At 40.1% G+C, this 21,970-nt stretch overlaps 1 protein-coding gene across 1 annotated transcript in view; it reads left to right on the top strand.

Annotated features, from left to right (window-relative positions):
• The first annotated feature begins 6,242 nt into the window (after window positions 1–6,242).
• Window positions 6,243–21,970, top strand: part of grin2da (glutamate receptor, ionotropic, N-methyl D-aspartate 2D, a) — a 262,588-nt gene continuing 246,860 nt past the window's right edge. Inside the window, exon 1 of the mRNA XM_086281122.1 lies at window positions 6,243–6,362. The gene's annotated coding sequence lies outside the window, so the exon portion shown is untranslated. The remainder of the gene's footprint in view (window positions 6,363–21,970) is intronic.

Below are 21,970 nucleotides of genomic sequence, written 5' to 3'. Positions count from 1 at the left end.
ATGACCAAGTATATTATGGCACCTGTGCCAAAAGACACTTTCTACACATCTCTGAGATGTCAGAGGGGCTGTTAAAAATGAGAACAAACTGGAGTGTCTGACATTATGAGTTATTTTTTCCTGGACTGTTTTTTTTCCGGTAGTTTGAAAGTGTCAGTGTTTTGATAAAAGAAGAAATTATAAAGTGTTTTTCTCCTTTCAGTGATGTGCCTGTACATCTATGTCTAAACTGGCTTTATATAGTTGACAGGTGAATGTTTGTGCACTATATTGGAAAGTGGAGCACATCTGACAAGCTGCAGCACACATACTGAAATGCCACTGAAACAGCAGACAACTCCTTATTAACTTTATGGGTAATTTGTTATTTAGGAAGTCAGTTTTAATCATTTAAACCATATATACTGTTTAAACATAAGACCACAGAGCAGTCTGTGACATCACAGTGATCCCAGGCCCATTGCAGACAATGGTAATTAAAGGCGACTCAACTACTGCTTGTTGGCTTGTTATTTTTTTGCTTTACACTAAGACAGTGTCACAAGAATGCTCTAATAAACTGCAGCTTCACTGTCTAAAAGAAATTGCTTTTTACCAAAGTTAGGCCTTATTTTTAAAGAGATGTCTAGACTTGTTTTGACCTTAAGATGCCTAATGAGATGCTGAGTCCAGTTGTGGACCAGCTGTGCAGCGATAGGAGGGAGACGTGGTGATATTAATGCCAGGTGTTCTATTTTAGTACTTGTTCGAGGTAGTAAACTTTATTATCACTTTATTTCATTTATTTAGTAGTTTATTTGTGAAGAAAAAGAACAAGAAAGCAGTGCGTACATAGATTTATAGATAGATGTAGAGTAATATTACAGAGTCATTTGTTTCATGCTGTTCAATTGTGCAGAAAGATTAGTATCTATAAGCTGCTGGTGGAAAAATAGTGGCAGGAAAAATCCAAAATAAAACAACTGATCACCGAACATTTCTAGAGTTCATGTACACAACTAGCTAATGTTGTTTTTGCATTTGTGGCCAGATTTTAACCAGGACTTGACTGTTTTACAGAAAGTTTAAAATCCTGACTTTGGCTTAAACTCACAGTTTGGAAGTTCCAAATTTTTCTCCTTAATTAAGAATGAAATTTGTGCAAAGGAAGGCTGCGTTGTCTAAATCTATTTATGATGTATTTCATGTGACTAGTATGGTATAGAGACGTCAGCACTGACAGCACCTAATGATGAAGAACTGTAAATCACACGAGTGACTGATTAAGGTAATGAATAAACGGATCAAAACTGAGAAAACTGCATATTTTTATTAAAAATTTAGAAAGTTGAAATATGTATGGGAACATAGGTATGAAAAATTAGATTATGTGAGCTCTTTGAAATGGTGAGCAGGGTCTGATTTGCTTAAGTTTGAAGATTGGCCCTAATTTTACAACAATGTTGTTCATAGATAATTCCAATTTTCTGTATTCCTTTATTTTTGTCATCTCTCATTCATTACCTTTAATCTCATATTACAGTGTTTATATGTGGGACTTTTTTGATTAAGAACCACATAAACAAAAAACCCTTCTGGTTTCTTCCATTTCATTACATTTTAAAGAATCAATATAATACATACGCTTAACAGGATGAGCTTAAAAGATGCAATTTTCTGCAAGCTTGACAACCCATTAGCAAAGTAGTTAAAAGCAGATGAACAAACATTAAAATAATGCTTAAATATGAGTGCAATTAAAACAAAAAACATAACAGTTGCCCCTAATGAGTATTTTCACTTTTGATATTTAAAGTAGATATTTTGCTAATAATTCAGTGCTTTGAATGCAGCTTCTCTTATCAAACGCTAATGATCTAGATACTAATGACAGGTTAACATCTATTTGACTCGAAAAACAAAAATGGATGAGTAATGGAGCTAGTGTCATCCCAAGAGGGGGATTAGTCATTAGAAATAGTTGTGAAATGCTTGCATGAGTGAGCGCCTGCATGTGACAGTGTGTATTTTGTCTATTTGCCGATGCACAAGTGTGCGTACGTGCCATCTTAATCTGTAAAGTGTGTGTATTTGAGTGTTACCCTCTTTGTATTTTGCCCACCAGTCTCTCTCCACTTTATTTGTACTCTGGCAGGCAGGTGGGCTTTTTCGTTTCGAGCCCAGAAGTCGATTCCCGGAGTCCAATTTACAACAGCACCGCAGCGTAAACAAGAACCAAGATGGCCGCCTGTCTGTCCACCTGAGCCTTCATCTGATGATTAGGGCCTATTTTTAAATGTCTGCGAACCGGCTGACTGGCCGAGCGACCGGCTGCTGCTTGTCTTTTCTATATTTATGCCAAGAAGACAACATGTACTGTGGCAGCCATGGAAAGAGCAAGTGTTGGGAGGAAAAAGAATGAAAACACACACACACGAACAACAACAATATCTCTTTCTGTCTTTCTTTCTTTCTCTCTCTCTCTCTCTCACACACACACACACACACACACACACACACACACACTCGCTCAGGCACAGGTCCATTAACGATGATGGGCTGGAAGATAACAGTAAGGCTGTGGGATCATTCATTTCTTACTCTCTGCTGCTGCTGTGTAATAGTTTCAGTCCAGATAAGGCAGAAAAAAGCTAATTTTTCACCTTTTAGCGCTGAATGTACTGCAGACTTTACAATGAGGTTGAAGCTAAAAATAAACCCCGCGCACTCACAATTACAAGCATCTTACAATGAAACGGCTTTCGAGCATTTGATGATCAGTCAAAGTGATAACAAGGACGCAGTTTTCATGCAAATATCTTGTGGTGGGAACATCTGTTAAAGAGAGAAGAGCAAGCGGGGAACTTGTAAAGAATAAACCACAGCAGCAGTCGCTTTCTCCGCTCTGGACGGGAGAGAAAGCAGCCGTGAGAAAGAACTCTGGTTCCACAATTAGAAAATAAAACGGCAAAATGTCAAGTACATGTTTTTCATCACACCTCATTAATTATGTTTATAAGCAGCGAATGCTGATTCAAAATCAGAATATAAAATGAGAAATGCATTGTTTCACATTCATAACAGCAGAGTCCAGAATAACAACTCGATTTGAGAAACAAGTGAAATGAAAGAAGTGTGAGGTGAAGAGGAGGCAAACAAAAGCCGGTAAAACTAACAAAGCTTGGTGTTTTTTGCTTATCTGTGTGTTCCTTTTTACACAGCGTATATATATATATATATATATATATATCTCCAATAAATCAACTTTAAAAACTACCAACCTGCAAATCCCCATTTTTATATCACTAAACTCCTTATTTTTCTTAGCTTAGAGATTGAAATAGTTTATACATTCAGTATCTTTTTTAATTAAAAAAATCAGCCTTGAACTTCAGCTATTTTCTATTGTACTGAGTTAGACGCTATTAGTACAGCTTCATCATATTCTGCAAGCTGTGTATTAATTATCTTATATGAATTATGTCTATTTAGTAGATTAAAGAGTTCTAAACTACATAGCAATAAAGGAGCATGAAATAAAAATACTTGAGCAATATGAAGAGAAATGATATCTGATTTATACACGTCACCCTTCTAACTTTAATCACTGTGTTTTTAATCATTAGTTATTATTTCTGTCTGGCTCTCTTCCACAGCATGTCTTTTGTCCTGTCTTCCTCACATCACCTGGTGGCTGTAGCTCAGGTGGTAGAGCAGATCACCTACTGCCTGGAAAGTTGGTGGTTTGATCCCAGTCTGCTCCAGTCTACATGCCAAATATCCTTGGGCAAGATACTAACCCCCTGTTGCTCTGTGATGCATCCATCGAGTATGGATGATGTGTGAATGTTAGTTAGGAAGCACTTAGGAAAAACGGTGGGTGTGATTTGGTGAATGAACAAGTTGTTTAAAGCACTTTGAGTGTTCAGATGAGTAGAAAAGCGCTATATAAGAAACAGTCCATTTACCTCCATCCGGTCACAGCAGATGGCTGATTGAGCCGGAGGTGTCTTCCTGTAGAAAGGGAGTTTTTCCTCCCCACTTTAACTAAGTGCTTGTTCAAAAGGGGTTTGATTGTTGGGGTTTTCTCTGTATTATTGTAGGGACTTAAGGTTGCAGTTGTTGTCATTGACTTGAACTGAACTATGTGGTGCAAATCAGCACTTCTCTACAAAGCAGTAGTTGTTAGACTTTGGAGAAGACCACAGTGGTGGGAAACAGAACCACTGCAGACAGGGATGCTGACCACCAGGAAATTAGGGTTTAAACTATTAGGAATGTTTATTTCTGTAGAAAAAATATGGTTTATTTTCTGTAGGGAAGACAAACCAAAAGGAATTTGTGATGATTATTACTTTTTTTTTTTCAGAAATTCCTCTTTGATTCTCATTTTTCTGTTTTGCTTGTATGCAGAATATAGGTTGTGATCTTTTTTTAAGCTTCTGAAGCTGGGCATGCCAGAAAAGGACTTCTGAGCTGTGTTTGAGGAGGCTTATACTGGAAGCAGGTAAACAGTTAATGTGAAGAGCAAAAAGAGGATTTCAAAACTACCACCGTATTAATTTTTTTGTATGCATGTACATCAGGTAGCAATGACTGGAAGACAGAACAAGTCTTAGCGCTGATAGCGCTGATACCCACATGCTACACTGTAAGCGCTGAAAACTGGATTACATTTGATAATTTACCAACTTTTTCATTTACAGAACCTAGGGACTTAACATATTTATATTCTGCTGGGTTATACAGCATCAGCAGAGCTGTGTTGTACATATTGAGGCAAAAATCCCTGAAAAAATGACTCTCACTTTAAGACCATGAGTCAGTATTAGTTATGTTTAATGATTGCATCTTACATAACTCAGTTCATATAAACTGAAACTTTGTGGTGGGCCCAGGTGCTGATGGTGCTGATGAGGACTGCAAAAATACATCAAAATGAGTTTGCTATGATCATTAATCATCATGAAATTAAGCTTTAACCCCTATTTTTCTATGTTTGATTGACATTGATTGATTGATATTTGTTGTTACAAAAAGTTTGAGAAGTGCCACTAAACTGATACCTAAATGTTTCCATTTGTAGTCCAGTACGACTGACCAATCATGTTTGAACAGATTTTTGTTGGATGCTTGTAAAAAGTTAATGTGGAGAGAAACTGACAGATTTCAACTCTAAGATATTTATTAAAAACAAAAACAAAAAAACAAGCAGACATGAAAACATTGACAATCATCTTTTAATAAGTGTCATTTTATTATTTTGTTAAATGCCTCATCATGAATGATGACTGATAGACAGATCAAGAACAAAAATCCTGGTTCTGTTATCGCCACTGGAGGCCATGAAAAACTGGCTTTTGCCCCCAGAGTCTAAATCAGCACACTAGCCGTTGGCTTCCCAAATTATAAACATCTGATTATGCAATTATGTAAAAATACTATCTGGATGAAAGCAATAACAAAGGCCAGCCAAAGTTCTGTTCTAGGCTAATGAGCTGCCTCTCTATTTCTTAATTTCCATAAACAGTGATTACCAAAAAACAATCTGTGTGCTGCACTCAGCAAGTGCACTTCTAAAATACATATTCAGTCATCAGAATAAGAAATATACTAGTGTAGATAGATACAAGGTTAAACTGAATTGCATAAAACATATTTGGATTTTTACCTTTTTTTTCTGTACATATGTTTGTGTCCCTCAAATTTTAGTGTGGACTGAAAATAGGAAGATCCGCACGAAAACACAGGTATAAAAAAGACGTTTGAGTGAATTGGTGAAAAATAAAGGAAGAGGAAAAGCATCCCTGGGGAGTGATGGAGAGACAGAGGTGGAGGATGAAGGAGAGGATGAGGTCTATGGTGGGGTAGGGAGAGAGATTAGTGATGAAGGCTACAGGAAAGAAGAAACAAATATTTAGGTGAAGTTAAAATAAAACAGTTTACATCGGACAACTTAGTTTAGCATTCAACACGTGTCGTGAGGAAGTAATGAGGACCCAGAGAGGTGGATGGGAGAGAGAGGGAGGTAGAGAGACGTTGCTAGGTGACGGAGCGTACATACTGAATTTTAACAAAATAACGGGAGAGGAGAGAGTGAGTGAGAGGGACAGAGAGGTAGCAGTCAGCAACATGTAGCCTCGCCGAGTGGAGGAAAGGTCGAAACTGTGCGTGCGCGCGATTCTTTGCTATTTTCTTTTTTGTCGGGAGGGGTGAGCTGTTTCGCTTTCATCCCGAGGACATTATCCCGCAACATTAGAATCGATCAGGCTCTATGCCGCAGGAAATGTCCAGCGGAGGGATGGACGGATGGATTGTGGTGCACGGAGAGAAGACGCGGAGAGCAAAAAGAGAAGAAAAAGAGTGCGGGGCTCCTGAAAACAGTGAGTAGATTCTTGTCATGTCTCAATTTGGACCCTCTTCTCTTCCCCCTTTTGCTTTCTTGTCTTTTACGCTGAAGGTGAAAATGTTGCGCCGTGTCTCAGACAACTGTCTCTGGCTTTGCCCTTCACATTCCGGCTGTTAGATGTGAGATGTTCTGCTGCATTTCTACGGGGCTCGTTGTGCACGTATGTGAATCCCGAGATACTTTCTACTGGCTCGTGCTGTCACGGCTAGGACGCAGCCTGCCGGTGCGCGAGGCTTTGACCCCTCTGTCATTGATGCGCGTGCTTGGCTACATGGCCGTGCGTGTCTGTCTTTCACCCGGACGCGCACACACGTAAGGACCGGTGCGCAATCCTTCCATCCCTCCTCAATCAGCCTGTCACGCGTGAAGTCAGAGCGCAAGTTGCTGCCAGTGACAGACAGATGAAAGCAGCTGTGATTCAGATGTGACATTTCTAAAAAACCGCATACATGCCTTTTCGTGTCCTCACCATACAGGCATTTGCATTCTGCAATTTTCCAACCGGTTGTTGCGCATATGTGCGTTTTGCCCTCTCCAGCTTCTGTCTTACTGCACCTCAGGGCTCTCACATATCTGTTACCCTCCACCCACTGTTTACCCCACCAAACCTCGTCTTTCTCACCCCTTTTGCTCTCCCTGCTTCAGTATTATTAGCTGTAGGGCAGCTATCAGATCCGGGATCATTCGTCTGTGTGTGCGCGCGCGCATCAGCAGCTGGTGCACCAGCAAGCAGCAGGCTGTGTGCGTGAAGATCACTCCCCAGGACAGACAGGGGAAATTGGGATTCAGAGCTAGGAGAATGAACCCCTCCCTGCTCCCTTCTCCTCCTCCTGCTCCTTCACTCCAACCAACACACACACACACACACACACACACACACACTTCCTTAAAACATAATAAGATAAAACACTTCTGGCACTGATGATGATTTAGTTCCAGCAGTGTGTGCGTGTGGCTGATTCAACAGTTTGGATATACGCTTGGCTTGAGCCCACTGTGAATTGAATTTCTAGTCATGTAGTATAAACACACTATTCATCCCGTCTATTTCTATACAGCAGACTGTATGAGTGTGGCTGAGTCTGTAATTGAGTTACATGGCAGAGTGGGAGTTGATGGTCAGTGTGACATTAACAGTAAAGACTCCCATTTTCTATTCCCAGGGAAATAGAAGCCTTTCAGATGCGTGAAACAACTAGATAGGAGTGTGGATATGGATTCCTTTCTTACTTATATGCTCATAGGTATTGTTTACTGCCTTTCACTATAAGCTTCAAACTGAGATGAATGGATATATGTTGGCATGGTTCCTTTTTAATTTCATGGTTTCAGAAACTAGAAGTGCTGGAGCTATTGAGGGTCTATACCCAAGCTGAGAGCAACAGTATCAACATTTCTGTCTTATATTCAATCACGATTGACATCTTGGACATGTTTGTGTGACCTTATGCCCCTCGTAGTAGAGGAAAAACATCTTGGCTGTGCTGATCTCCTGCTTCCACCGTTCAACTGCTGAGGCAGCAGAGTTTTTTTATGCTGTTTCTGACGCCAGCGGGCTGTTTGGCCCGATCCAGGCGTTTTATCTCTTGTTAGGTACTTAAGCTGGACAAGGTGTGATGGATAAGGATGGTAGCTTTTTGGCTCAGACTATCACACACCGCAAGTCTTATTCCATATTCACCCCCCCCCCCCCCCCCTTCCTTTTGTGAAGCCCTCAACTTGCCAAAACATCATGTGAGTCTGAGGTCATACCCAAGCTGAGAGCAACAGTATCAACATTTCTGTCTTATATTCAATCACGATTGACATCTTGGACATGTTTGTGTGACCTTATGCCCCTCGTAGTAGAGGAAAAACATCTTGGCTGTGCTGATCTCCTGCTTCCACCGTTCAACTGCTGAGGCAGCAGAGTTTTCATTATGCTGTTTCAAAGGTGATGAGGATAAGGCGGCCTTTTGTCATGTCAGGGACCTTGAAATGAAACAAGAGAATAAATGGGGCAACTGCAGTTGCTGTCAGATTCACTGGAGGTTAGACCATGACAGATAATGGTCCAACAGCAGAAAAGGTGATAAAAAAAAAACCCAGAGACTACAAATATTCCACTTTATAGGGCAAACACTTGTGATGTTAATTAAGTTTAAAATATACAGCTGCAGTTAAAAAGTTGACAAAAAGGGCACCATTTCTTCTTCTAAATGTACAAACTGTCCTTTTTCCATGACAGCCAGTAAGACTTAGAAACTTACTGTATATATATATATATATATATATATATATATATATATATATGTGTGTGTATATATGCATCACATATGTTTACATCTGTAATTCATCCCCTCAGAAGATTTTCAAGCTGAAAAACTGACCTCTGACACAACTGATAATCGCTGTATTTTAACCCATCCATCCATCCATTCGCGTCCGCTTATCCTTTTCAGGGTCGCGGGGGGCGCTGGAGCCTATCCCAGCTGTCATAGGGCGAGAGGCGGGGTACACCCTGGACAGGTCGCCAGTCTGTCGCAGGGCCAACACACAGAGACAGACAACCATTCGCACTCACATCAGAATCAGAATCAGAATCAGAATACTTTATTGATCCCTGGGGGAAATTATTTTTTGTTACAGTGCTCCATTTTAAACCAACATTAAGACAAGACAGACAATACGCTAACTAAGAATAGTACAATATATACATATATATACATACATACATACATAAGTCACTTATAAATAAATATTTGGAAAAGAAACATGTGTAGTTGTAGCAGCAAACAGTGTGTTAAGTGGATGCGTTGTACAGGGAGATGGCCACAGGCAGGAATGATTTCCTGTGTCGTTCAGTGGTGCTTTTCGGTAATCTCAGTCTCTCACTGAACGAGCTCCTGTGGCTGACCAACATGTCATGGAGTGGGTGGGAGGTGTTATCCAACATTGTCTTTATCTTGGACAGCATCCGCCTCTCCGACACCACCTTGAGGGAGTCCAGCTCCATCCCCACAACATTGCTGGCCTTACGGATCAGTTTATTAAGTCTGTTGGCATCTGCGACCCTCAGCCTGCTCCCCCAGCATGCAACAGCATAGAGGATCGCACTGGCCACCACAGACTCATAGAAAATCCTCAGCATTTTCTGGCAGATGTTGAAGGACCTCAGTCGCCTCAAAAAATAGAGACGACTCTGGCCCTTCCTGTAAAGTGCTGTGGTGTTTTTAGCCCAGTTCAGTTTATTGTCCAGTTTATAGGTGGACATATTCACACCTATGGGCAATTTGGATTAACCAATTAACCTATCTCCACTAAGTGCATGTCTTTGGACAGTGGGAGGAAGCCAGAGTACCCGGAGAGAACCCACGCAAACACGGGGAGAACATGCAAACTCCTATATTTTAACCCAAAGTGTGATATTTTCCTAATGCTAAAAAAATCCCTGATCTTCAGTGATCCATTTGAAATAACTAATGTTTCTTGTAGTGATCTGTAATGAAAGTACCGTATTACTATAATGACTTCTACCGTAGTTAGCATGTGCATTAAAAAGAAAACACTGAATGTTTGTGAAACACTGAATGCCTGCAAAAGTCTGGCAATAACCAAATAGGAGCTGAGCAAAATTGGAATTAATTGGTGGTTGAGCTGCACAAGAAAACAGAAGGTGAAACTGCTCTCTAATCTCCAGTGTGCACTGCTATCCAGTGGTCTTTATTGCCTTGTAGGTTCTACACCAAGGAGTACTGAAATCAGTGTAAACACTGCTTACATTTTGCTATTTTTAAGGGATTTTTGTCGAAGCAAGAAATTTTTTTTAGGAGCTTAAACATATTTAACTTTTTAAAAGACACAAGCAGTCTGTGGCTGCAGACCAGTTGCCTCTAATTCTTAGCAGGGGGAAAAAAGGGACAAATCAGGTCTGAAGCTGCAACTAGCAGCCTTTAGTTTCAAGAACAGCAGGATCATTATAGCTGCTCTACACCACAGAGCCATGATCTCCTGCACTAACAAATTAGCACAATCATTCATTCTTACAATATTCATACTTTTTCCACAATGTTACTGCACCAGAGCACGAGATTTAAAGTAGATGTCTACAGGTAGAGGAATCTGTGGGCTACGAAGTGGTGCATGTTTAAGCGAAAGGAAGAATTGCAGACTGTACTGTACTGTATTGAATTCATTATTTGTGAGGATGATGTTCTGGGGATGTTTTCAGAAAATGTGTTTTATAAAGCCTGGTTGCCCTGCTGACATTACTCATTTCTCATGAAGGAGATATAGACACGAGGGCAGATATAAACTCTGCACAGCTATGCGCAGATGCAGCCTCTGCACACATTAGCATACTTTAAACAAAAACTCAGGATTCAGTGATTGCAAGGCCAGTTATTGTTGTACATTTTAATTATACTGGGAAATATAACAGCAGACATCAATGCAAATTTTGATGTGTAACACCACCTGCACATGTTCACAGAGGCCCAGTGTGATGGATACCCACAGCTTCTGGGGGATTACATCTGTCAGTGCATAATTCTGGTTTATTACAGTGTTTTACACACCAGAGATGATGATCAGACAGGTTGTAAACAAGACAAGAGATTAGCCAAATTTACTTGGTGAACTGTGAAATTACTATCCAGTGCTTGCCCTAGGTTGAATGCTTTAGGGATGCGGGTGGTTCACCATACTCATGGGCAATGAGTATGCTCTCTGTTGACATTTCAGATGCACATACTGTACTTTAAAGATTATCAGTACATAATTTGCTTTATGCAGTTCTTATACCTGCATTACAGTCCCAAACCTTTGAAGGCATTAACCAAAAGAGCTGAATGTGAGAACGCAAATGTGTAGTTCAGTCAAATTGTCCATCAAATGTCTTTTTCCTGCCAGCTTCCTCGTACAAAGTTCCATATGCACAAAAAACAGCTGAAGTAAATGTGTGTTCTTCATGTGTCCCACATCCTGAACATTTAAACATGGAGGACCAAAGTATTTCCAGACACGAGGCTGTCTGGTAAGCGGGCTGCCTTCTGCTATGTGTTATATTCGTGAAAGAGCAACTTCAGTCGATGTCTTGAGAAGCCTCAAGTTTGTTAGTTTGTTTGCAGTCTGCTGTTTTGGGCAGCAGGCTTCAGAAGTGTTTCTGTGAGCCTGAATGTTGAGGGCTGACTTTCAGTACAGCAGACATTTTACACTGGTGCAGGGAAAACAAGTGAAATTAACCAGGACTCACTACACTGTGACAGTGAACCATCATGCAAAAAAGGATGGGCCCATCTAAGTGGAACTGAGCAATCAGTTATATACCTGTACCTTCCTTTGGGACAAGGCCAGGTGTCTGCTATGGAAAAGGTCTTTTTTGAGTGCAGTGTTAGAAACAATAGTTAAAGCCATTAAAATAAGAAATATTTCTTATCTGTAATTTTCTTTTAACTTGCCTTGAAGCCACTTAGACTTCCAGGTTACCGAGCGAACAGACTGTAAAATTAGTTTTAAAAATTGTGAGGCCAACAGAGTTTAACAGCATCTGGTAGCTTGTTAGCTACAGCTGTCGGGATGCTGGTAAGGCTAAACCGTGTGACTGCTGTCACCACCTGTAAAGTAAACGAAGAAAGAACGAAATAAGAAAATCTAAGGAGTAGGAGGAGAAAGGGAGGAAAGAACGGGTCAAGAAAGAAAAGGGACTACAGAAGCAAACTGACAAGGAGAGAGATATGACTCAAACCCCCCACTTAGTGTGCAGAGGTGCCTCTCTGAAGTTGCCACCTGGTCTGCTGTGTCTCTGTGTATGAATACAGCAGTAGAAGTTGTCATGTGTCATCACTTCCCACAATCCATCACAGCATAATGGTGGCGAAGCAGAGCGAGTGGCAGACAGACAGAGCGACCGAAGGTTGACGCTGCCCGTCTGTGTGTGTGTCTCTTTCACCGTTCGCTGTCAGTCTTCCTCTCTCGTTCTCCGTCTCTTTGCCAAAATCACACACATTTAATTGTGACACTAAGCTGTCTGAATACTTCATTTCAGTCACATAATCCCCAAGTGTTGTTGAAACACATTTACACACACACGAGAGTGGGAGAGAGAGCGCAGCGTGTGTGGCAATGACATCATATCCACTGAAGGGCTGCGACAGGCTAAATGAGTTCAGCCATTTTGGGTCATTTTCAGGAGTCGGATGGACTTTATTCAGTTTTTGCTTTATTGATTAACTTTGTTTTTTCTTGTTTTACCTTTTTTTTCTTTCCCTGTCTTTTCTGTTTTCCTGCTGTTGTATTCTTTCTCTCCCTCATTCATTCCTACCTCTCTTCCAATATCTTTGTCATTTTTATACTTTTTGTTCCTCTTCTCCTAACTTTGTTTATTTTTTCTTCTTGCTTTTTGTGTGTTCATTATGCTGATTATTTCTGTTCATCTTTGGTCTCTGATTATACTGCCACCATCATGCCTTTCATTCTTCCTTCCTTCTATCCTTCACTCCATCCTTTTAGTACTCGTTCCTCTATTTCGTCTTTCATTTTCTTCTTCTTTCCTTTGTCCATTATCTTCCTTCAGTTCTTCATTTTTGTCTTCTTTCCTTTTTCTTCTTTTTTCCCCATTTCCTGCGTGATATTCCTGAATTACCTGTGGAACATTTCTGTTATTTTGTGGCATTAAAGGAAGGTTGGTGTAAGGGTCAGGTCTAGGTTGTCCTTAATTGAAACCACATCCTTAAAATGTATTGTGATTGCATGCAGTGGTTCATATTTCATGCTACTCGTCTTCTATTTGCTTTGACCTTTGACCTTTTCTTCCTTCCGTTGCTCCACATTTTATGCTTACTTCAGTTCCTTTTGCATCTCTCTCTACTCCTTTTCAATAAATCTCTCCACTTCTTTTCCCCCATTCTCCCCATCCCTCATCCATGTTTTTTTCCTTCACCTCAGTACTTTTCCCTCACATCCTTCCTTCATTCCATTTTAGACTACTTGTTGTCTACTTGTTCCTCGCTCCTCTGTTCCCTCCTACTCACAGTCAGACCGTTCATGTTTGCTGATTTTATTTTCTTCATCCTTTTTTATCAGTGCGCTCCATCAGCCTTTGTGAATGGATGCCTGAGAGCAAGGAGATGAATGGACCTGCATTCATCTCTAGGTGTGTTTCATCATACACTGACATGACTCCCCTTGTCCTCCATTGCCCCTAACACACACACACACACACACACACACACACACACACACACACACACACACACACACACACACACACACACACACACACACACACTCTTTGAGCATATCTGATTCAGAACCTGTGCCACTGTCAACAGTGTAGAGAGGGAACTAAGTAAACCTGCAGTGCCAAATCAAGAGAGATTGGCATGGAGGTGGGAGGTGAAGGAGGAGAAAGAGAAGGAAAGGCAAAAACGAGATGATGACAGGACGTTGGAAGATTAAAGGACGTACTGTACTGTGGAAAAGTCTGGAGTCATCCCTCATGTCTTTAGATTTTGCAGGGGAACATGGATGCAACAGTTATGTGTGAATATAGTTGAACCTTTCAAATGAATTAAGCATACTTCAGTCTTTTTGTTTCTCCCTGTTTTCTTTCTTAAAGAATGGCTTCTTGATACCCACCCTTCCACTGAGGTTTCTCATGAGGCTTGGCAAACAGTAGTGGATCTGTTGAAGGGCCTCTAATGTCCTCTAATCTTATATGTATGTAAATGGAAAAAAAAAACAACTAATGTCAAAAAACCTTTGGTTCTCCAGGCTTTCCCAAGAACATTCATAGTTCAAAACCACTTCAGAAATTACAAGAAAGTCTGGGTTCTTGGAGACAAAATAAAGAAATGAGGGGTGGCTCCAAACTGTTACACAGTACCGTAAACAGTATGGGGGCAAGAAGAAAAGAAAAGGCAAGGAAAAATGCAGAATTGTAGCAGAGGAAGCAAGGAAGCACTGAAGTTAAGTGAAAGAGGAAAATTGATAAGGTCTGATGGGATGGCAGAGGAGGGAGGAAAAAAGGAATACTGTGATAGAAGAAGGATGGTAGGAGTAGGACAGAAGTGATGAAATGAATGAGAAATAAAGGAATACTATTAGAAAGAAGTGGTTGCAAAAGCAAGAAGAGGTGAAGAAAAGAAAGGTGATGAAGAAGGGAAGGAAGAGAAATGGAAGGGATAAAAGACTGACGTGAAAGGAAGGACTGTCAGTAAGCAAAGGTAGGAAGAATGTAAAAAAAGGAAATGAATGATCTGCAAAGGGGGAGGGAAGGAAAAAGAGGGAAGAGATAACAGTGGATTGAAAACTGGATGAAAAAGAAAATGAAAAAAGTAAATTATGTAGGGAGACAGGAAGAAGGGAATTAAGTTGTGGGGAGGGAGGAAATAGAAAGAATAGGAAAAGTGAAGGTAGACCAATAAGGTGATAGATGACAGGTAGAGGAGATGGTGGGCACACTGTGAGACAGGTGTTACAGGGTCAAAGTTAATTGATGCACACCAAGTTAACATATCCCATTTGTGGACATGTTGTCAGGAATGTGTGTGTTTCTGGTTGGCTTGGCATGAAACAGTGGGTGAGGGAAAAAAAAAAAGGACAACAGAAAACATCTATTGTACCAGAGTCACCAAAGACTGATGTGACACTTAATGACATAAATTTATGAGGTGTAGATTAAATTAGAGCCAAATTAAATTTGCTCTCTATCTTGATGATGATGATGATGGCACCATATGTTGGCAGGAGAGGAGGAAGGACAGGAGGGAGGATGCCTGATTCATGTCGTCCTGATTCATGACTAACAGCAGATTTCTGGTTGTCCCAGATGAAAGTTTGTGAAATGGTCACAGTGGAGACAGGTATTTGTGGCAATCCACAGCTCTCTATCAGTGTGACTCTTCATTAACCAATATGCATCATAATTATTAGGAAATGTAGCGAAAATCAGACATTCAGGGGCGGCTCTGGCTCTAGAGGCAGACTGGTTGCTCACCAACTGAGAAGGTTTATGGTTCATTCTCTGGCTTCTCCAGTACACAGGATGATGTATCTTTGGGTAAATAACCCCACATTGTCCCTGATATATCCAGTGATGTATATGTGTGATAGATAAAGCAATTAGAATACAAAATAAAATACTGTATTATTGTGTGGGTGAATGCACCTTATAATGTGAAAGTGCCCAGAGTGGTCGGGAAGGCTTAAAAGCACTATTTCACTATTAGATTATTTGCCATTGGTTATGGAGACCAACTGTTCTGCTAATTCAGTGAGGGAAGATGAATTGGTGGTGTGAATATAGCTAGTTACCTCTACGCTGAAACAGCAAGTGCTGTCAACCACAAGAAAAAAGAAATCTTAAGTAACTTTTAGCTAACCACCTTCCTCAGCTGTAAGACTTTGGAATATTTACTGCATTCTTACCAACCAAGAAGAAGCAGGGAAACCATGTGTTTGGGTTATAACCCCAGGTCTGTCCTGTCTTTCCACTACTAGTATTTTATCCCCTCATATTACAGAGCAAAACCCCAAAGCTCGACCCTTTTTTAACTTCTGTATGGAGGGGAATGACCTCTTGCCATTAATCCTGATGTGCTATGATCTTTAGGGCCACATTTACTGACATATTGTTAGTATGTTAGTAAATGCCTTATTTTTTGTACTTGATAATGTAATGAAATGACCATGTTTAATCTTAACTTAGTTTATAATGGCAGGACAGGGATATGTGTATGATTTTGGTTCTGTCCAAAATATCTCCCCCCAAATTGTTTATGTTCTAACGTGAATTGTGCCTTTTGAAACACACCAGAATTTACTTCACATAGACTTTGAACACTGCTGTAACTACCTAGGTTGTAATGTTAAGAGATTCTTTCTAGTTTAAGCATCTCGAACAACCAAGGCATGAACTGATTTGTGCAGCAGCCCAAAAACCTCTGTGGCTGCATTGAATCCATCCCTGCACATATTAATCAATACATAGGTCATCTTCAAAACCACTGACAGGTGAAGTGAGTAACATTGATCACCTTGTTACAATGTAACGTTCAACTGGGAAATCTTGGGTCTTGGCATTTGTGTTGAAGTTACTTACATACCTAATCATTATTTAAGATTCAACGAACCAGTGGTAACAGCACCTGTGAAGAGAAGATGACACCCTCCACCGTCCTTCACTCATCCAGGGTATTTTCACCTTTCTGCACTGATTTCTGCTGAAGAATTGTAAAACGTTATTACCTCTATAGTTATCTACTGCATATTAACTATTAGCTGAAAACTGCAGAGGAGTTTTTTTTTTTGACCACTCCTATATCAAAAGTAGCTCCCTTTGGGATTAAACTAGGGATCGGTCACTGTTAGATAAAACTGTCTATTACTACACTATGGAACCACTATTGGCAAACTGTCCAAAGATCTCTACTATAAGAAGCATTAATGACGAATAAAGGTGGTGTTGGGGGAAAACTCTGTAAAAAACCCAGGAGAAATAAAGACACAATGAGACAAAGTTACTTTCTTTATCAAACGTGTACACGGGTGAGCTGCTAAGAACAACTCACACCATGCACAGTGGCTTGGTAATTTTTATAGGCACAGAGCACAGAGACAGTGAGAACAGGATAACAAATAATAAACAGATAAAATAAAACAACTCCATATATGGTGCTAGTCTCGTCAGCAGAGAGCTAGGGAAGCTAAAACAATCTAAAACAATATGTCCCAGAAACAAGATGTGTTTGCTGGGAAAGTCTAAAAAGATAATTCTAAACTAATCTAACCATAGGCAAAGGGCAGACAAAAGGCATCATTGTACATTTAAAAGAAGGTAAAGAAACATAGAAACATTTTTCCTGTAACATTCCCTCCTGTTTTAACTTATTTTAAATGTATACAACAATTGTCTGTGAAGGTTATTTATTAAGTATCTTAAGCAATTTTTAAATTTTCAAAATGTCAGCATAGCAGAAATGGAAGTCATTTGGTCTAAAGAATAAAACAAAAGAAAATAATAAAAAGAAAAACATAGTAAATGAAAATCATAGTAAATGAAATAACAAGTGGAATAAACAAGAAAAAATAATAAAACTAAAACTACAAAAAATAAAGGATGAAAACCTTATATTTTAAAATGAAAACTTCAAAAAATACAAGCATGAAACCTTATACTTAAAATGATGCAAACCTTAAATTGAAAACTTTATATGTAAAATAATGAAAACTTCATATTTAAAATGAAGACTTCAAAAAATAAAAGGATGAGAACTTCAAAAAATAAAAGGATGAAAACTTTATATTTAAAATGAAAAACTTTATGTTTAAAACTCAAGACTTCAAAAAAAATAAAAGCATGAAAACTTGCATAACCTACTAATGTTTTAATCAGTGCATGATCACTTGACAAGTCATTTTTAATCACCACGTCATTTATTAGCAGCTAGTACAAGTTCTCCTCTAACAGAATTGCAACGGGATGTTGTTCTTCTTCAGGCACGGCAACATAAGCAGTCATTGTAGTTGTTATCATCTGTGAAATCATTACTCTTAGGCATGGCAACACACACAACACTAATATGAGCAGTGCTATCATGATGAGACCTAGAAGGAAAAATGGCTTTGCTACAGCAGCCAGCCATGAACCGCTGAACAGCCAGTCCAGCCAGCTTTGTGCTGTAGCTGCTCCAGGTGTGTGGTCAGTGACATATTTTTGCAGAACGGTCAAATTCTGCAAAGCTTCATAAATGTCTCCTCCAGTTTCGTATCCATCAGGGATAAAAGTGCAACATGTTTCCCCGATCAGCTTGCAAACTCCTCCTTGTGATGCTGTTAGCAGGTCTAGTGTCAGTCTGTTCTGCAGCACCATCGTTCTGATGGCCTGCTGTTCTCCTGCTAAGGCGGTTCCCAGGGTCTTTGTCAAAGTTGATGCGTCGTAGCAGAGCATATCGATTGATTTCCACATGATCCCGCACCTCGGCAACTCCAATGCCGGGGATCAAGCTCTGTAAGAATTTCACTCCTCCTCAGATGCGAAACTCTGGTTCCTTTACTGCTTGGTGCCGTCCGTGCACATCCTGTCTGGTAATGAGTCTTTGTTTGTAGCATCATTCGGTAGCTGTAGTTGGAGCGACAGTTGAGGCTCATCAGTGTCGCGTTACTGGCACAGGTTTCGTTGAGTGAACAGTCCATACACTTCCTCTCGTTCCTCGGTGGGCAGAAAGTGTATATGTATTTGCATAGCAGTCAGTTTTATTATTCAAGTAAGCTGTAGTGTTCATAAACTGCCACCAGAAATTAGTGGCATAGCCATGGGGAAACTTGGTGTACTTTCCTTTGTCATACAGTGTCTGCCTTTTCTTCATATAGCGTGACTTATTGTCCCTCACGGAAGCAAAGATGAGGAGCCCGGCCATGGTCAGGGCCGCTGCAGTTGTTAAGAGCCACCACCTCATGACGACGGGACACACCCTCCTGTCGCGAGTAGACCCCCCGGCCAGGAAAGCTGACCCCTCCACCGGGCGAGATCACAACAAGTGGGCAAGCCTGCCGTCAGCTGTGTTTAGATGGCTTAACTGACTCGCCTGCAGTGACTCTGATGGATCCAGGATGGTCGTTCCGCTATTTTGCAAGCTCCAGTTTTTCCTTTGGAGCACTTTGATCAGAACCCAGTCACCGGGCTGTGATCTGCAAGACACTTGATAGACATCATTACATTCTTCGTCATTTACAATCATCTCTTTATTTTCCTACAACTTAGACATACATTTTGCTACTGAAATTATATCTGCCTTTTTCACTGGGTAGATTTCTGGCCACTTTGAGAATACATCTATAACCACTAGGGTGTATTTTTACCCTTGGCATTCATTTAGCTCAATAAGGTCCATATGGATTGTGTGGTCTCAGGTTTCCCTGAGCATTATATTTTTGACACGTCATGCACGTTCTGACAAATTGTTTTGCTGAGGTTTCAAAATTTACAGTGTAGAATTTACAGTGTAGAAATGAGAGTTGACAATACTGGTCAGTCCCCCCGTTGACAAATGCGTACAGCCATGAGTCACTAATGCCGCCATTTTGTGGAGGAATTTTGGCAACACTGGCTTGCCATAACACATCATTAAATCGTTTGTCAGAACTGCACCGTGTTTTAGCCATTTTGCCTGCTCTGCTGTGCTTGCTGCTTTTTGTTCACTTTGCAACACATCCAGTGGAATCTGATGTGTGTTTACTGCCATCAATGTCATGTTTGTCTTTTGTGCCGCCTGTTTTGCTGCTCTGTCAGCAAAATTGTTGCCTGTAGTAATAAAAGAGTCAGTAGGCTTTGTAAGAGGTTGGCATGCTGAACCGGTTTTCCAGTTGGTGTAATCATTCCTCTGTTATGCCAAATCTTTTGCAAAATGATGCACAGCAGAGAAAACATACTGGCTGTCTGTATGTATATTTATTAGTTTGTCTTTGTGTATTTCACTTTCGCGTATCACAGCTATCAGCTCAGCGCTCTGTGCAGAACATGAAGAAGAAAGGGGTTTTGCTTCTATTATTTTACCATCTGTGGTTACTGCGTAACCTACAATCTCGTGTGAAGTGACCTTCCTCTCCACGGTTGTAGCAGGCGTTGTCTCTATGTTATCTGCTGTTTCTGCGTGGCTGTCTGCAGCCTTGGTGTTTGTGACTTTGCTCGCCTCTCTGTTCCTGATAGCCACCTGCGAATTAGTGTTTTAGTCTGTTGTCAACACGTCAGCCTTATTTCTAAGTTACAGAATGCTTCTTCTCCCTTTTTTTTTTTTTTTTTTTGTTTGGGAGAATAGATGCAACTCTACATTTTCACTTAAGGCAGTTTTTAGGTAATTTCTAGTTCTTCAAACAATTCATGGATCTCACACATTTCAAACTTTCAAGTTAGGGTTGTTTCCCATTTATACATATATATATATATATATATATTTAACTTTGCATTGCTCACAGCTCATAGCTCACAGCTCTAAACCTAGGCATTTTTCAATCATATGCCTAATCACTATGTGTCACTGTGAGTCTCAAGTATTGTCACAAGTTCGTTTAAATTCGTTTCCAAAACCAACAAAATAATCAAACAAAAACAAAAAACATAAACGTGTCAGGACACAAAAGAAAAAGAAAAATGCTGCCACCCGAACAAGGCAGAAGTCTGCATATGTTGGCTTTTAATAGCATGCAGCTTGTAACATGGTAGACTAATGTGCCTGTGTTAATTCAGCTCCATATTATTGTGTGAAGTTGCACTGGGTTGGGAGTGGTTTTGTGGTTGTCACATTTTTGGTGAGCCAATGGCTGGAATGGGGTTGGACTAATTAGAGGCAGGTGTACTTGATTGCACTGATACACTGGTCTACATATAGCCCACACTACAAACACTGCTGTGTTGTTTTGTCTCTCTGTGCAGTCCAGGGCCTATTATATGCCACAGCCTAAAGGCAGCAGAGTTCCAGAGGCTTGAGTGACCACTGACTATATGCTTGCAGGGTGGTGGGTCTCCAAGGACAACTTCTAACCCTGTTAAAGGCAACATGTGGGGTGCAACTTGGCCGTGTGGCATAGCTGGCTCTGGCCTTGGGACTGTGTGTTTTTATACAATTCATAAGTGGGACACTGGACTGTTTTATCTTTTATCTCTTGATATATTTTTCGTCAATAAATTATCTTTTAGAATTTTATTGACTGTCATCTTTTTGCCCACGACTGAGACGGTTGGTCAGACCTAGAGTCTTTCTTTGGGTGTGTTACAGCAGCTTCTGCTCTAAAAGAAACAAATAAATAAAAAGAAAAGAAAATGTGGAACATGCTCATCAGCTTAGCAGTGTCTACATATTTAATTCAGCTTCTCAATCCTGTAGTTTTAGCTGTTGTCTACAGGGTTTTGCTTATTGGTTGTTATTATAGGTGTGCTCTATATCTCAGCAATGTGTCATTCTAGAATGATAGGTTTCAAGCTGGTCAAGTGCCTCTATGCACTTCATTAGTTTAGTTATTCTCTGTATTGTCTTCATCTCACATGTCATTACACTGAGTTTCAGCAAACCTTAAGCTTGATGCAGACTACTGCTTAACAATTATCCACCTTACATCATAACCGATTAAGGTGCCTCTTCATATTAATATTATGTCATTGTTAATATTATCCTCTTTGTCTTATATGACAGCAATAGCATATTATAATATTTTATCAGTGTGTACCACTATACTACTACTGAGCCAATTTGATAGTTAGGATCATCTTATTCAGCAAACAGATAATTTTGAATTCATCCAATCTGTGGTCACATTTGTTCTCTCTGTTGCATGGCGGACCAGGCAGTTCTATTATAATATATTATTTATATTTTATTTTGTATCCATCAAGGGCTTCAGATGACCTGCAGAATCATCCTTTTCCCAAGGTGGAGACAGTTACCTTTTCACACACTGTCCTTGGCTGAACAGTGACACAGCCTTAATATACTTTATTTATGTTATTAAAATATTTTCGTGTGAATTATTTGCTTTATATTCATTTTATACATTGTGGGCATGGTCATCATGCCAACTGTGTTTCATTGATAATATCACTTTACAGGT

This window comes from Aulonocara sp. 'chitande type north' Nkhata Bay, linkage group LG22 (assembly GCF_057382095.1).
Source record: "Aulonocara sp. 'chitande type north' Nkhata Bay isolate Kocher_YH1m ecotype deep benthic linkage group LG22, A_spYH_male_GT1.1, whole genome shotgun sequence".
In the NCBI taxonomy this organism is placed as follows: Eukaryota; Metazoa; Chordata; class Actinopteri; order Cichliformes; family Cichlidae; genus Aulonocara; species Aulonocara sp. 'chitande type north' Nkhata Bay.
The sequence above is the reverse complement of the archived record's forward strand: the minus strand, read 5'-3'. Positions and strand labels throughout refer to the sequence as shown.